At 36.9% G+C, this 14,710-nt stretch overlaps 1 protein-coding gene across 5 annotated transcripts in view; it reads right to left on the reverse strand.

Annotated features, from left to right (window-relative positions):
• The window catches only part of PRR16 (proline rich 16), a 157,005-nt gene that overhangs the window by 59,277 nt on the left and 83,018 nt on the right, over positions 1-14,710 (reverse strand). Inside the window, exon 1 of one of the 5 annotated variants that reach the window (XR_004237539.1) lies at positions 9,675-9,698. The exons of the other annotated variants lie outside the window; for them this stretch is intronic. The gene's annotated coding sequence lies outside the window, so the exon portion shown is untranslated. Of the gene's footprint in view, positions 1-9,674; positions 9,699-14,710 lie in introns of those variants that run through there. 5 annotated transcript variants of the gene reach the window in all.

Here is a 14,710-nt window from a genome sequence, read left to right on the forward strand (position 1 = left end):
TGAAGACATTCCTCTTGTTCTGTCACTACATGCCTTTGCAAAAAGTCTCTCTCCATCTCTCTTCAGGTACTGGAAGGCTGCAATGAGGTCACCTCTGAGCATTCTCTTCTCCAGGCTGAACAATTCCAATTCTCTCAGCCTTTCCTCACAGGAGAGGTGTTCTGTCCCTCTGATCATCTCAGCGGCCTTCCTCTAGACTTGCTCCAGCAGGTCAATGTCCTTTCTGTGCTGGGAACCCCAGAGCTGGTATGCAGTACATTCCATCTTAGTCTCTGTACATAAATGAAATTAAAAATGCCTAATTTTCAATGACAGACATTACTCAACTGTTGTCTTACATTTCAAAGCAGACTGAGCACCAAGTTAGGCTGGAAATAAACGTAAATGAAAATTTAAGACTGTGTTGGGCTCTTGAGAATCTAACAAGGCCATGAAAGCTCAGTATCATCATTCTCAATTAGCAGTTCAGGGAAAGCAAACTGGGAAGCCCACATTCAAAATCTTTTTTAAAAAAATACTTTTTCTTCCATTAAGGGATTAAAAAAAGAAAAAAAAGAAATTACAGCAAGCTGCTCCCCATGTTCCACCTTAAGAACTCAACATAGCCATGGCAATTCCCCTGTGAACCCTTTTGAATGAAGTCTGATAGGGATGCTGTTTGGAAGATCAGAGAGAGACATGAAGGCAGATATGTAGCACGTATTCACAGCATGATGTATAGTACAATTACAGTTCTTGTCACACACAGAAGAATCCTGATAAAATTATGATAAACTAACAGAAGCCCTGAGAAAATAAAGTAACAAACAAGTAAAAAAATCCTTCTGAGAAAAGCAAGTTCAAATAATATTTGTAACAAAAAATAACTCTTCTAAAATATTCATTGAAACAAGTCAGCATTCCTTATTAATGGCAACAGAATTTTACACTTGTAGTGAGATACTGGAAATGAGTGATGTGAAATACTCACATCATCTCATATTTGGCAACGTAGGAAAATAAATTATTTCACTAAAAAGAAAGGAGATTAAATCTGATTTGTCATATCTAAAGACACAGAATGATGACACACATCTTAACTCTGGCAAAATGAAATGATTTCACACGTAGCTTGTTACCCAGGCTGAAAGACAAACTGCAACTCAGGCTCAACACTGCGTAAGTACAGCAAATCAGTCCACAGACTTGAAATAGCAAGTACAATGCATGCCACTATGGGCAGCAGTGTTAACCAGCTAACCAATTTAACGCAGCGCTACCCTGGAACCCATTTCAAAAACAGATTCCGAGAGCAGCAAGTAAATCTGGTACAGCTTGTCCTGAACACTGAAAAAATTCTCACCACTAGAAAAAAAAGGGGCTTTTAAGTATTAAAGAAATTACTGAAGTCTGCATAATAAAATACAAGGAAAATTTGATTTCACAACTCGGAAAGAAAACTGGAACTTAATGGAAAATCAGCAATTTTTCCTTTACTATTAGACTGATGTCAATTATATTCCTTTCTTTTTCTTAATCTTCAAACTTAGGTTTGACACTGTAGATGCAGCCTGCATGACTATTAAGAAGAATATCCAACTTCTTCATTATTTGAATTTTGTACAGTTTTGCCTAAATTTGAGGAATTATAAATTTTGGAAGCAAAGACTGCAGACTATTCTATCTTCATGCTATTAATAAGAAAAAAAAAGGATGAAGCTGGGCATGTCAAATATGCATTTGATAAGTAATTCTGCATACAATTCTTTTAAATCCATTGGCACAAAGAAGGAAATTTAAAAGACAAATTGCTGATCAGTTCAGTGCTTAAATACACATATAAATAACAGTAAAAAGTCTTCCCTGTAGAAAACTCTGGAGAATTAATATAAAATCCTTGTTTACATGTTTCAGTAATACTCCCTCCAGCTTACTTCTGCTTTTCTTTCTCAGAACATGTAACAAAATTGGAAATGGCTGCATGCCGACAAAAACTAAGGAATGCTTAATCTATGCATTCTCATTATTGCTACTGTTTTCTGAGTACACGTTGTAAACCAGCTGTAAATGCAATACCATAAAATTTAGATATTTTAGTCCCTACATAACAATCTTTGATATAAACACTCATTCATGATGACTACAAATACAGTGATTTGCCTAATTAGAAACCATATTAATTTAAATGAGTGCTAAATATTTGTCCAAGATCTTAACTATTAAGGTGAACAGAACATAGAAGTTCCTAAAAGTATGTACATCCCCAAATAATTAATGCTTACCATGGAGACTGTGGCGACCAGAAGTTCCTTTGTAGGATTAGAAAAAATCACATATTTGCATAAATATTTTCCTAGGTACAGTTTTCAAATACATTACTAACAGCTATCATAAGAAAAGAAAAAAAAAGCCCTTGTAATATTATAGCTCTGAAAAATAATTTTAAATATCTAGCATACCCAAAAGAATTTGCTGAGAAACTGATAAACAATTCTATTGCAATTCTTTTGTTAACTGTTGTCTTAAGCACTGGGTGTATTTCTCTGATTTTAAATAAACTGTCTCACTACGCAGACTATTAATCAGCATCCTTCCTTTTCCTCTGGCCCTGTAAAAGAGACTCCAGAAAAAAATGTTTAACATCCTTTAGTACTAAAACTAAAAAGACATTCTCCAAGAACAGTCAATATATCCTTTTTGAGATCATATGTTAGGCTTAGGTTTAGAGGTTTAAAGGATTTTATTAGTAAAATACTAATGTCTAGATGGCCTCCATATTTTAGTATTTCAGCACCATTTAGGTTACAGCTCCAAAATCACATTTAAGCCCAAATGAAATGTGCAACAAACTTATATTAATCTGGAAATACTAATTCCTGTTGGACACTTATTAAAATACAGTTTCAACATAGCTGAACAGAACTACAGGATTTAACTTAGTAGACACTTTTAACCAGTTGTTTTGGCTTCAAAACATGACCCTAAATTGCACTTCATTAAGTTTTATTTTAGTTTAAATATTGAACAAATCGCATATTTAAAGCAAACTTTAGATGAAGTGACAGCATTCTCTGCTTTTTACATTCAAAAAATTGAAAGCCTGCAACAGGCTTTTTTTTTTCAGACATACCTGCAATACTCTTTCTGCTGATAAGTCCTGTCTTTGAAAGAGGTTCTGTTTATGCAATAGGTTGAACTATCTGCCTGGATAAAAATAATGTTATGGATAATGATTATTATTAGAAAGTTTGCAACTTTTTCAGCTGAGAGGTCTTAAATGCACAAACTCCCGTCATCCCCTTGCCCTCCTGGTGAGCTGCACCTAACACCTGGAAGTAGGAGGACTGTAGACATTCCTCCAAGAATGAGAGAGCGCAGAATATTTTGCAAGAGTGACCCTACTGAAGGCTCCTTGGAACTCAATTTGACCTTTTCCACCTCGATGTACAAAGCAGAATGCATCACAGGAGATAGCTCATGGTGAGCTTACACCACTAATAAATAAAAGTAATGAATCAGCAAACTCTGTTAAGAGAGAAAGTAATTGCTATGAACCATAAAGGTTTAAAATGAATACATGGTTGCCTTTTAATTATCTGTAGCTCCAAGTTAAATGACCTCTGCTCGCAGAGCATCACAACATACTTAAGGAAATCAAATAAAATTATATTTTATCTTAATATTTAAGAATACAATTTTTTTCAGATTCCTTTCAGTAAAATGCTTCATGGGCACATGAGAAGTATATACATAAATTGAGTTCTGTCTCATTTTTGGTTCTATATATAAAACTTTTGCCTGTTTCTTAGACATCTAAATCTGAGCCCTTCAAGTGATTAGTGGACTAATGTACTTCAGACAGTGAATAAAAGCAAACTGTAGCTAAGTATTTTTAATAAATAATATAATTAAATGATTTAACAATAATTACATATTCATGTTAGCATAATAGGACCATTGTCAAGACAGCTGTTTAACAAAATTTAAAGCAAACAATGTAATGTTACATGTTTATATAATATAGAAGATGGTCACTTATTTTACAGTTAAAGCTGAATTTAATCAAAGTCACTTATTTTAGAGTTCAAAGAAAGCCATCTATCTGCCTTCCAGTCCAAAAAGAAATTAACAAATATCATAAATTAAGGATGCATGAGGAGCAAAGGTGAAGGAGCAGAGTTCACAGCTAATGATTGCAATGAGATACATCCTCCACCCACCTAAAAAAAACCCCAAAAACAAAAACAAAACAAAAAAAACCCAGGAAATCTCTAGCTCAGGTATTTCCAGCACTTTTGAAGAAGATAATTATTTCAATGTGCCAAAATACAATACTGTGGATGTTTTTTCAAGCAAAGACTGTTAAATTTTTGTCCTTATAAGACCATTAGCTCATGTTTTTGGCAGAAGTAGCTGCTGCTCCAGTTCTGTTTCTGGTTGCAGATCAGCTAGCTAATAACGCAAGAAAACAGAAAGTTTTCTTTGCTTTTGCACAATCTGCAAAGCAGCTGGGCCTGTTATGCCTGTAATGTACTTACATTCCCAGCACTACTGAACTATTAAAAGAGAATTTGGCCATCCCAGAAGGTACATGGTGTTGTACTCAGCACCACAATACTGTGGTTTTACTGCTTGTGGTCCAGTCCCTCTTCTGTGCATTCAGTTCATATGCTTCTGCATCTGGGGCACAAGTTCCCCTTGGATGTAGCTAGTTTTGCTATTTTTAATGCAAAAGAGAGGCATGACTTACAGAAGTATTAATGAAAGGCTGAAGGTAAAATTCTGAAGAGGTGTGTTCTCCTCAGAAAGTCAATAACTGCCTTACAGAAGTAAACTGCAGTAATAAGATACATTGTGGATTTCCAAACAGATTTGCAAAACACAGTGGGGTGAGCAGGGTGGGGAAGAAACTGCCTGACTCAGTCATGAAAGGTAACAAACTGCAGTCAAGATTCAGTATAACTACCACAAATTTCCAACCAAAGATAAAGTCAAAACGACTCACTCCATTAAATGACTTGTCGATGCTTAGCCTTTGAAGCTTGGTTTTGCTTTTTGGCTTTCCTACGAAGCATTTGCAGCTGACTTAGCATCTTATTAAAAAAGATATGGAATATTTCTTTTAAATGTATATTTTACAATAATTATTTCTATAGTGATTTTGACAATATAAGGAAAATCTGATCCAAACCTCAAGAGAAGAGGAACAAAATAGCTTTCTATATTTGCTGGACCTTCCTTTCACAATGTCTTCTGGAGTTTACAAGACTTCTTTCCTCCCTCTCTCTTCTCCCCTCTGACCCCCCAATATATCAGAAGTTCTGCTCAGGTCAATTACACAATGCCTCAAGTACTAAAGCATTTCTTTGCCACCCACATTACTGATCCACTTTGAAGAGCCCTCACATCTAGTCCTTATAATCCTCAATCCCTTTCTTATAACTGTAGTACTTGTGGCAGCAGAAATGAAATGTTTTGTACCCATTATTTTGAAGTGGTCCTTAGATGCAAAGATGTAAATAGTGGAATTTTTCCAGTGCAGCTGGCAGGACGAACAGAGAAGCACTAGAAAGACAGATCAAGTGCCCCCTTCTGCTGCTCTCCTATGGAGGTCATCTCGGCTGGCTTTGATCCAAAGAAAAATGCAGTTCGACCATTCAAAAGAACATGGTTGGTGAGAAGAGATGCTAAGCACAAGAGAGCTCTGGTGTATACATTTAAAGTTTACCATGAATCCCATCATATATATTATTTAAAATGTTTTCAGATAGCATTCAACAAATAATTGTGTAATTTTATGGGCTGTTAGTGAAAAGAAAATTATATAGGTAAGCTTTATAGTCATAACTCATATTTTAATACTGAGACCTAGAGCTGATATTTTCATTTCTGGGAAAGCAAATATAAGTTGCAAGTGTAGACACTTGGGGTTCAGACCCATGAAATGGACCTGAATACCAAGGTAAAAAGCACATCTTTCTAACACAAGAAAGTGCTGCAAAACATGTGAAAAATATAATCTGTGTTTGTAAAATAAAGCAATCCTAATATGTCTACAGAAATATAACTATTGCAAATTATTTTAAAGTTTCAAATTAACATTATTAAAAATACTATGGACTTGCACTTAATTTTTTAAAGGCATAAGAAATGTTTTGACTAGGTTCAGTCAAAAGAACTGTATTTACTTAAGTTCTGTAAGTTCTGAGGCATCAGGCAGTTTGAAAAGAGAGAATTCTTTATACACAGGTAGGTAGGTTGCATCTTCCTGGTAGGAATGAAAGACATTTCTTTTGGGCTAGATGTAACATACTGTAGATGTAGATGATAATTAGGGGATATGGAAAATTTAAATTAAATCCTGTGAGTTCTGAGGGAAGTGGTAGATGAAATTGCTAAGCCCCTATCCATCATACTTGAAAAATCACGGCAGTCAGGTGAAGTCCCTGATGACTGGAAAAAGGGAACTATAAGCCACGTTTTTAAAAAGAGGCAAGTGGATGGTACGTATAGAACAGCCATTCTTACCTCTATACCAGGCAAGATTATGAAGCAGATTCTCCTGGAAACCATACTGAGTTACATGGAACACAAAGAGGTGATTGGAAAGAGCCAGCATGGCTTTACGGAGGGGAAGTCATGCCTGGTGACCTTCTGTGACGGAGCTACAGCACTGGTGTATAAGAGCAGAGCAATTAACATTGTCTACCTGTACTTATGCAAAGCTTTGGACACTGTTTCACATGATATCCTTGCCTCTAAATTGCAGAGACACAGATTTGATGGATGGACCACTTGGAGAATAAACAACTGGCTGGATGGCTGTGTGGAAAGAGTTGTGGTCAACAGCTCCTGGTCCACATGGTGACCAGTGGTGTCCCTCGGGGTCGGTACTGGGGCCGATACAGTTCAACACCTTTGTCGGTGACAGGGACAGTGGCATCGAGAGCACCCTCAGCAAGCTCCCTGATGATGCCAGCCTGTGTGGGGCAGGTGACATGCTGGAGGGAAGGGATGTCAGCCAGACGGACCGTGGACAGGCTTGAAAAGTGGGACTCATCAACATCAAGAAGTTCAACAAAGTACAAGTGCAAGTCCTACACCTGGGTGATGGCAATCCCAGACAGCTTGGGCGGAGAAGTGATTGAGAGCAGCCCTGTGGGGAAAGGCTTGGGGGTGCTGGTTGGTGGAAAACTCAACATGGGCCAGCAGTGTGTGCTCACAGCCCAGAAAGCCAAACATGTCCTGAGCTGCACCCAAAGCAGCGTGGGCAGCAGGGCAAGGGAGGGGATTCTGCCCCTCTGCTCTGTTCTGCTCTGGTGAGACCCCATCTGCTGTGTCCTGTTCTGGTGTTCCCAGCATAAGGAGGACATGTAACTGTTGGAGAAAGTCCAGAGGAGGGGCATGAAGTCAATAAAGGGACTGAAGCACGTCCCCTACAAAGCCAGGCTGAGAGAGTTGGGGCTGTTCAGCCTGGAGAAGGGAAGGTTGCATGGAGACCTCATGGCAACCTTGCAGTATCTGCAGGGGCCTGCAGGGAAGCTGGAGAGGGACTCTTGATCAGGAACTGTAGTGACAGGGTAAGCAGTAGTGGGTACAGATGGAAAGTGAGCAGGTTTAGCTTAGATGTTAGGAAGAAATTCTTCACTGTGAAGGTACTGAAGCCTGGAACACACTGCCCTCCTGGGAAACTGTGGAATGCCTCATCTGTGGTCATGTTCAAGGCCAGGTTGGATGTGGCTTTGAGCAACCTTGTCTAGTGGGAGATGTCCCTGCCATGGCAGGGGAGTTGGAACTAGATGATCTTTAAGGTCTCTTCCAAGCAAACCATTCTCTGATTCTATAAATAAGATTTATATTCTAGAGATATAATTCTGTACATCTAAATTACTACCAGCTAATACTTTATTGGTACAACATTTAGTACTACATACTAAATACTGCTATTTAATATCTGTGGACTGTGATTGTGACACATACCAACTACCTTCTTAACCAAAAGCACAAAGGAAAATGTCAAGAGATAAAAACCTCAGCCATAATTTATAAGCAAGGATCATAGTTATTTGTACTATTCCTAACATCTATTCAGTTAAAACAAAAGCAGCTCTGCAAAATACCACAAAATTTGCTAAGTGTTCAGATTTTCATCACCTGTCTCTTTTATATGCATTTTTATGCAAGTGCTGTTGTATGCATATATGCACTATTATATTCTATTTTACACCTGCTATCAAATATTTGTAATATATCCAGGTAACCTGGTGACCACTGCACTTTGTTTTTTCTTTCCTCTGAGTTAGTAAAATCCAAGGGCTGAATTACATTGTTAGTAACAGTCACAATAGAGGCCTTTTTGCACTGATAAAACCATTACCAAAAAAAATGGGTCCACTGATGGACCTCCTCCTCCCCATGCTTACAGCAGGTAGTTTTTTAGCTCTTGATACCTTCTAAAGTATTTTTAAGATCAAATATTTTGTCCTCACCCAGGTAAAGAAGTGTAAAAAACAACATGATGATACTGCAAAACCAAAGCCATTAAGTCCTTGGAACATGGTCCCATGCATTCAGAGGTATTGCAGAAGTAGAAATAATACATTTTTTTAAATAGAAGAATATAATCACAATTGCTTTGAATGTAGTTGCAACCTATTCACATACTCCACAGGTTATCTTAAAGGAGATCACAGAAAATAGGAGTCTGCCTGATTTCCAGCTTGGCTACTGATGTAACTGCTGTGTTAACTCTGGAAATGAGCTCTTATCTTTATGTGGCACCGTTTTTCTCTTTACTATTTATTTCTCATCCATTTACGTTCTATGTTCTGGAACAAGGGTTACATTTCTCATATGCAACCCTCCTTGCAAAACGTGTGTTACTTTTTACAATTATTCTGCTTCAGTACTGCAGAGCAGAATCTTTTTGGCTAATCTTGTTGGCTAATAGGTTCTCCCTACAGTAGGATAAATAAAACACTTACTGTCAAGTACCAATGTAGATGTTCTAAAATTCAGACACTCTTTTCATGGACATGGACACTGGAACATTCATTTAAAAAAAAAAAAAAAAAGACAACAGCCAACAACAAAACAGAACACTCAAAATTCCCTACATTTAACAACATATTGGGGAGTTATTCTTTAGATAACATCTGTTGTAAGATATTGCGGAAATTACATGTTTTCAAGAGCCAGGTGTAACAGGTTATATAAGATTAAAAGTCTCCATGGCAATTCTGAATATGTCAAACAATTCATGACCATTAAGGGATGCTCTCACAGACACTGATGAGTACAGCCAGCACTACTTGGGTCTTAGACCTTGCTCGCATTCAAGCATTACTCATATGTGACTAAGAAGTGATTCAAACCACTTGCCTGAGAACCCAAACTTCAAGAAGAAAGAAGGTTTTTGTTTTTTTTTTTTTAAGAAATCCAAAATAGATATACACATTAATTGAAAGATTAAATATTCCCCTGCGTAAGAGTTGTAGTTCACACAGGAACAGAGTTTATAAAACCTCTTACAGAAGATGGATATGGATAAGGGTGAGAAGAAGTTACATGAAGTGACAGCAAACCAGCAGAGGAACCAGTCTTAGCAGTTGAGCCATATCATCTTTGGTGCTGAAAGACAAAGTTTTCTGATCAATTTTGAGAAAAATTTTAGGCTTCAGCTTTCACAGGATTACCTATGTCAAAATCGCCATACTTTGAAGGAAGAAGACAGCAAAGTATCAGGCTACAGAAGTCTCCATCCCCACACTTTTTGTATTTTCTATTGATCTCCCAGGCTTCTTCTGTTTCGTTAGTGTCTAGTTTGGTTCTGCCAGTTTCCATTCTGTACAAGTCAGTAACACAGCAGGTTAATAAAGGGATACACAGCTTGTGTCAAATTCAGTCAGACTTTCTAAAGGTACTATTTCTCTATACGCACCTTGCTTTCCATTTGCAGAGTCACCTAAATTACACACTAGGAATTCTCTAGCCCTGCTTGTTTCTAGATCTCAGCAATCTGTGATATGATATGGATATTCTGGTATCCACAACTGTTAAGAAACTAAGAATAATGAAAACGAAAAAACATCTATTGATATAAAACTGTCCACAAACTCTCCATCAACTAAGCTTTTCTTTACGTGTTAACCAACACAATCTCATCCATCTAAGCATGCACAGCTCTTCTCAGACATCATCATTCAATTTCTGGTTCTGCATTACAAGATGTGGTGAGACCCATATGTTCACTGGTTACAGAGCACACAGATGATGCAGTTCTAATTTAATTAGCTGGGTTTAATGCATTACAGAAAATACTACTTTTTCCAACAGGGGACTATCAGAATTTGTATTGAGCATTTTTTCCAATGAACAAAAATAAACACCAGTATGGTGTCTCAGTGACTAGCAGAAACAATTATATGCTACACAAATACGCATTCATTTCAAAGCAGAAATTACACCAAATATTATTTAAAAACCCCATATGTTGAATCCATATATACAAACAGTCACAGCAGAAAGGTAATGAAGCAAATTAAGCATTAAAATTGCTCATCTTATTAATGAGACTGCATTGTCAGGGCTGCCTTATGCACAGGTACATAAAGAATTCAAAACTTCCAGCATCTCTGACATACAAAAATATAAGTCCCAGAACCAGAAAAATGTAATGTACCACACACAGGGTAGTTATGGTAGCATTAAATAAGCAAGGAGTATAAAACAGAGAATTTAGGTTTGGGGTTTTTTTTGGTTTGGTTTTTTTGTTTGGTGTTTTTTTTTTTTTTTTTTGGTTGTTGTTGTTGTTGTTGTTGTTGTTGTTTAAAAAATATGAAATAATAAAAGTGATTGTGGTATGTAGCAAAGATTTTACTTCTACTGAGGCAGAAAATACTCAAGACTTCCAGAAGCTTAGCAAGGACAAAACACCTTTATATTCAGATTATCTAGTTGCAGATTATAAGCTTCCAATTAGAATAAATGGAGTTAATGGGCAGAACAGAGTCCTGACATCTAAAAGATTGAATCTTTAAAGCATTACAACTGTAGTATGATTTGTTTAAAAAGGTACACCCACATTACAGGTAATGAAATAAAGCTTTAGTTCTCTGCTTAATTAAATCAACCTATTTCTACTCACTGACATCAGATTCTGATTCTGGAGATGAAACTAGGTTTCTTTCTACCAGTAAGAATAATTTGAAAGGGTGGCACTGTTATCTCAAAAAAGAGAAAGAGAATAAAGAATGCATCATGATGATATGAAGGAAGCAATAAAAAGGGGAATTCATAGGCCAAGACGTTGTACAGACACAGACCATGTTCATTCATGCTAATAGCTTTTACTGATGGAGTGAAAGAGAGAACTGCAGAGCATAAGAATCTGTATTTTTCTTCACTGGACTGTAGTAAAGAGTGAATCCTAATTAGGAACAAATTCACTAATACAGTTCTTTACATTGCTATTAACAGCTAGAGTTATCCTCAATCCTTCTCTGTAAGGGCAGAGTTTAATTGAGAGAACTCATGAACATACAAATAAATAATTCCAGGCTGTGGAAATTAATCTTCCAAAGAATACATATTTAAGAGTCTGTAATTATTTGTTGTATCCATAAGAAACCAGGAGATTTTATTGAAAACTATACATTAGAATTAAACTGAAAAAAACCCCTAAGTCTAGACAATGAAGTGCATCTCACTTTCTGATTAACAGGTTTGCTTACAAGAAGAAGCAAGCAATAATATCTTTGTAAGCCTGGCTGATGGCTGGAACAAAGCACTCTGGCTTCCAAATACACAAGATCTTTACTAAGTAAGAAAAAAAAGAAAAAAGGAAAAGGATTTTAGGTTTTGTTTCCTTCCAACCTTCTCACCAGTTCAACTCTTCTCATATATCTACTTCCTTCTCTCAATAAAATGAAAACTTTGAAAGAAAAACAAAATCAGATTGGCTCATCCAAATTCTTTACTAAAACCAGACATTCAGACTTCTCATTTTGTGCATTCTACCAAAAAAAAGAGGTGAAAATTAATTCTTGTGATCTCCGATGTCAGGGGAGAAATAATTTCTTTTCATCATCGAAAATGAACACATAGCTGTCTTTAATCCACGAGTTATGAAAAGTTGTGATCAAAGAAGCAACATTCAATGAAAATAAAATTAAATTCTATTTTCTGTTGACTCACATTGCCTTCTCAAATATTTTGAAATCTATTATATGCCAATTAGGCAGCTATTCATTACACTGCCCACTTCTATGACATTATTTTTAATCCTCCACCTTGTTTTGATTAAACATGTGATCAAAATTGAACACAGTTTTCACAATTTTAGTATCTGACATTTCAGACACCTATTTGCTTTTCAAATCTTTCATTGTTATCTTTTGCCAAACAACTTTCCTGCAGTCATGGGTTCAGTAAAAAATGTTTAACATTTGAGCCAAAGCAAAAGCAAAACCATGTTAGTTCAAAGCATAACTGACATTTACATTGGCCAACTTTTAAAGCAGCTATGGCTTTACTGAATAATAATCACGTTATTAATATGCACTAATAAAAGAAAATTAATGCTTTTTCCATTAAGCTCCTGTTCTGGTCACTAGCACAAACTACTACATTCATATTCTTGAAATCTGAACAGGGGGATTTGCTAATTGCTATTGTTGCCAAGACATCAATATTCCAGATTGCTGCAGTAACTGCACTGACAGTATTAAACCAGCCACTAAACCTTTCATATAAAATAGCACCATGCATGTGCAACTTCCAAGTAGCAATTAAATGTAAGAACCATTCAGATTCCTCAAACCTTAGCAATCATTAGCAGCACCCAACTCTAAAAAGAAAGAGAAACATGCTGTTCCATGCTTCAAAGCCACACAAGTCTTAATCTCCAAAGTAGTGAGTGTATCACTGAATGACAGATCATATCTTTGCTGTTTCAACAGACAGTAAGATAATAAGCAAGAATGCATCTTTTCACGGGAAAGAGTAACATACCTCCTTCTCTTGTATGTCTGATACCTAGAAACACTGAAATTGAAGGTTGAAAACCCCCTACAGTGATTACAGCCATATGAAAATAACACTACTATACAAATCATCCAGTTAACAATATATCCATATACTCTCTTTCTCCCTTTTGCAAGTACAATACTAACAAGATGATAGAAGGAAGACTTTGAAGAGTAAAACTTCTACAAGACATGTTAATCTTTTAATTTAACTTAAAAACTCTCCTGAGGATGTTAGGAATCCATTACTGTTAGAAATGGAAAAAACCCTGTTCATCATCTGAATGTAAAGAGGCTGTGAAACATACCGTGAAGCCCTTGCAGAATGAAACCTCCACCTTAGCTTACTCACCACTCCTGTACCAGCACTATTTGCAGCTGCCAGGTAGCACAATGACCTTTGCACGTGCACCAGCACTCCCCACAGGATGCTGCCCACCCTGCAGCCCACATTGTACCAGGCACTGTGTTTCAGACCAGCTATAAAGTTTTGCTGGCCTAACGACATTCAGCAGACCTTGAGGACAAGTCTTACTCTTCTGACAGCAAAGCCATGGATCAGCACTATGTCAGTAAACGGAAGCTCTTGTTGCCTTGTGGTCTCGGCTGCACGAGGGCACAGCTGTGCCTGTGGAAAAGCCTTCTCCAGAGGCCTGTGACAAAGGGAAGAGAGACTTAGAAAAGTCTTTGCTGATCAAGAAGGCAGAAGACTTCACCGTAGCTTTGGAGCTACTTCAGACATCAAAAGTCATTTACATGAACTTTAAAGCGAGTAGGCAAAATCTCCAGTCTCCAGGGTTCTTGCTGGATCAGCAATGCTTGCACACTTCCCTCCCGCACCCAAGCCTGGAATTCCCAGGTCTGGACACAATCCTGCATCTTCTGTTAGTTCTCCTGAGATACCTGTGAGACGAATCTGGCATCCCTTATCAATGGGTACTCTACTGAAGTTTCCCTTGTACCACTGGTCTATCAGTTTTGGGGACAGAACAGTCAATAAAAAGCTACTTTGTCCCTTGCAATACCATAGATCATGACCAGGATTGGTTCTGCGGGAGGATTCTGTGAACACGGTTTTTACTAACTTCTAAGTCTTAAACTGTAGAAAAGAATTTGTCTGTACTGAAGGACAGAACTGGCTATTTAAGCACATGAAAAATTCTAAAAATACAGTCAGTGCTGAAAAATAAGTATTCTCCTAATCTGATTTTTTGAATGCCCTAAAAATGACATTGTATCAAAAGATAGCTGTGTATGTCTCATAAATATAAACAATTTATTGTATTTGACATACAAAATAACCACTTACTTTTCTGAAGAATAGAGTACATGTTTTTTCATTATCTTGGCTTATTTGGTTTGAATACAACAAGGTTTCTGATTTATCTTAGTCTGCATTTGCACTAAATACTACTTCTGTTAAGATGCTGGGGTTTTTTTACTGACTAAATGAACTTCAGAAACAAATCCTTACCTCCCCAGCCACAAAAATCTCTCGCTTGGAGAACTTGTAGTTCTTCCTGCTGCTGTGTAACATTGTTTTTTTAATTTTATGCCAACTTTAATGAGACAATGAAGTGTTGGGAGTGATACTATGCTACAGAAAGCAACCTAGTAAATAAATTCTAGTGAGAATTTCTGTAGCTGGAAAAGAGGAGTCTAGAAAGTTGGCTGGGCTATGTGAAAGGTTTTGTGAAACACACTAC

The sequence above is a fragment of the Corvus moneduloides genome, chromosome Z, assembly GCF_009650955.1.
Source record: "Corvus moneduloides isolate bCorMon1 chromosome Z, bCorMon1.pri, whole genome shotgun sequence".
NCBI lineage: Eukaryota > Metazoa > Chordata > Aves > Passeriformes > Corvidae > Corvus > Corvus moneduloides.